The following is a 2,500-nucleotide window of genomic DNA, read 5'->3' on the forward strand; positions in this document are numbered from 1 at the left end:
GAACCCAGAGAAAGCCGTAGATCCGGGAACGGACACACGAGATTTCTTCGAACGCTGATGACTTAGGGAGATGATCCCCAGCGTTGCGCGGAGATCGGAGAGTACGCGTACATGTATCGGGACGAATTTTTCCCCGTCGGTCGCGTATCTCTCTGCCCGCGCGCCTGGCCCAAAGCCACGTTCGTCGGAAATCAACGAAAAGTGTGTTACGATCTAGCGTGCGTCTACGATCGGCTATATTTAAGGGTGACGAAGAAGAGAAAAGCTCACGGTGTTGCGCAACGTTTCTGTACCCGATTTTAAGATGTGCATGTGAGTCCGTTACAAAGTTGTTCGGATCGTCGAAAATAGTCGTTTTCGTCGTCGTGCGAAAGAGAATAATCTCTGACATTGGCACGGAGAGATCGCGCAGAGGAAGAGAACGATCCTCTTTGGCGAGGCTCGAGAAAGACTAACGAAACTTGATTAGAGACGAGGTATACACGCGCCGTACGTACGACGTACGCGCGTGTGATTTTTTTTTGCTTTAAGGCGTTTCGGCGCTCCGAGTATTAGAGAAAAAGAGATCGTTGGTCATCCCATGTCTCTTCGTCGTCTATCGCTGGACCGCGCATCCTAACAGATCGCCGGTCGTCCAGTCCCCGAGTAATAAATTCACCCCGTTGTGTACGTCTCGCGCTCGCTTTTCCACTTGCGTGAGTTCCCGTGCGTTTTCGTCGTTGGTACAGAGCAAAGAAACCGATATGTTATATATATGTCGCGTGTTCGATCTCTGTGCCAGCAATAACAGGCGAAAACAAGGAACCGCTGGAATCGTCGAGAAGAGAGAAACGGCTACGGGAGATATATTATACATAACACGTATATATATATATATTATACAAAGAGGACGGGCGTTAAAAACCGGAGATCGTTACGGGTGTCTTGCGTGAGTCTTAGCTCGAACATGATACGACGAACGAAGTTTAAAAGGCACTTTGGCGAGATGCATAAAACGTTTCTCGATCGAGATAGAATATACGGTTCTCGATTCTATTCGAATTAATTTTTTTTTTTATTTTTTTTTCTCTTTGAGGCGATTCTCGGAGAGAGAAATAAAAATAAAGACCCTCTGTCGCATTGTTATCAAACCGTCTTGCTTTTCTCGAATCGCGCCCACATGGCACGAAATTTTTTTTTCTTTGAAAAAAAAAAAATTGTCACCGTGTCGTGACGTTGAAGCGACCTCAGAGTAGGCGAGATCACCCGCTGAATTTAAGCATATTACTAAGCGGAGGAAAAGAAACTAACAAGGATTTCCTTAGTAGCGGCGAGCGAACAGGAATTAGCCCAGCACTGAATCCCGCGGTTCCGCCGTTGGGAAATGTAGTGTTCGGGAGGATCCGTTTATCCCGTGACGTCGAACCGCGTCCAAGTCCATCTTGAATGGGGCCATGTACCCACAGAGGGTGCCAGGCCCGTAGTGACCGGAACGCGTTTCGGGAGGATCTCTCCTTAGAGTCGGGTTGCTTGAGAGTGCAGCCCTAAGTTGGTGGTAAACTCCATCTAAGGCTAAATACAACCACGAGACCGATAGCGAACAAGTACCGTGAGGGAAAGTTGAAAAGAACTTTGAAGAGAGAGTTCAAGAGTACGTGAAACCGTTCAGGGGTAAACCTGAGAAACCCAAAAGATCGAATGGGGAGATTCATCGTCGACGGCGTCGGTGATCGTTGGTGAGCGATGCTCCGGGTGGGCCTTCGTGGTTCCATTGGCGAGGGCACGCCACCTTCGATTCGAACGCTCCGGCGTCGTAGTCGTGCACTTCTCCCCTAGTAGAACGTCGCGACCCGTTGTGTGTCGGTCTACGGCCCGAGCGGGTGACTGTCGCGTCGCTTCGGCGCACGCGGCAGACCCTCGGTCGCCCGGCCGACTGCACGACGGTACACTAGACGGTATCGGGCCGCAACCAATCCATTCTCGAATGTGTGTGCGTCTAGACCGCCGCAAGCGATCGTCGATCGTTCTCAGTTTTTACGGAGTTTAATTCCGTGCTGGGGCATCGGCAGCTGTTGGCTGGCGGATTTCTTGGACTGGCCGAGTCTCTGATTACCGGTCGGCGACGCTATTGCTTTGGGTACTCTCAGGACCCGTCTTGAAACACGGACCAAGGAGTCTAACATGTACGCGAGTCATTGGGACTTGTAAACCTAAAGGCGAAATGAAAGTGAAAATCGGCGCGCGTGCCCACCCTGAGTGGGTTGCGCGTGTCCGATCGAGGGAGGATGGGCCGCGAGACAATGCGGCCCCGCACTCCCGGGGCGTCTCGTTCTCATTGCGAGGAGAGGCGCACCTAGAGCGTACACGTTGGGACCCGAAAGATGGTGAACTATGCCTGGTCAGGACGAAGTCAGGGGAAACCCTGATGGAGGTCCGTAGCGATTCTGACGTGCAAATCGATCGTCGGAACTGGGTATAGGGGCGAAAGACTAATCGAACCATCTAGTAGCTGGTTCCCTCC

At 51.4% G+C, this 2,500-nt stretch overlaps 1 non-coding gene across 1 annotated transcript in view; it reads left to right on the plus strand.

Moving 5' to 3' along the window:
* Positions 1-1,221: 1,221 nt before the first annotated feature.
* The window catches only part of LOC139997381 (large subunit ribosomal RNA), a 4,180-nt gene continuing 2,901 nt past the window's right edge, over positions 1,222-2,500 (plus strand). The window contains exon 1 of the ribosomal RNA XR_011802765.1: positions 1,222-2,500. This exon is cut by the window's right edge and continues 2,901 nt beyond it. This is a non-coding gene — a ribosomal RNA (large subunit ribosomal RNA).

Source organism: Bombus fervidus, unplaced genomic scaffold (genome assembly GCF_041682495.2).
Source record: "Bombus fervidus isolate BK054 unplaced genomic scaffold, iyBomFerv1 scaffold0071, whole genome shotgun sequence".
Taxonomy (NCBI): Eukaryota; Metazoa; Arthropoda; class Insecta; order Hymenoptera; family Apidae; genus Bombus; species Bombus fervidus.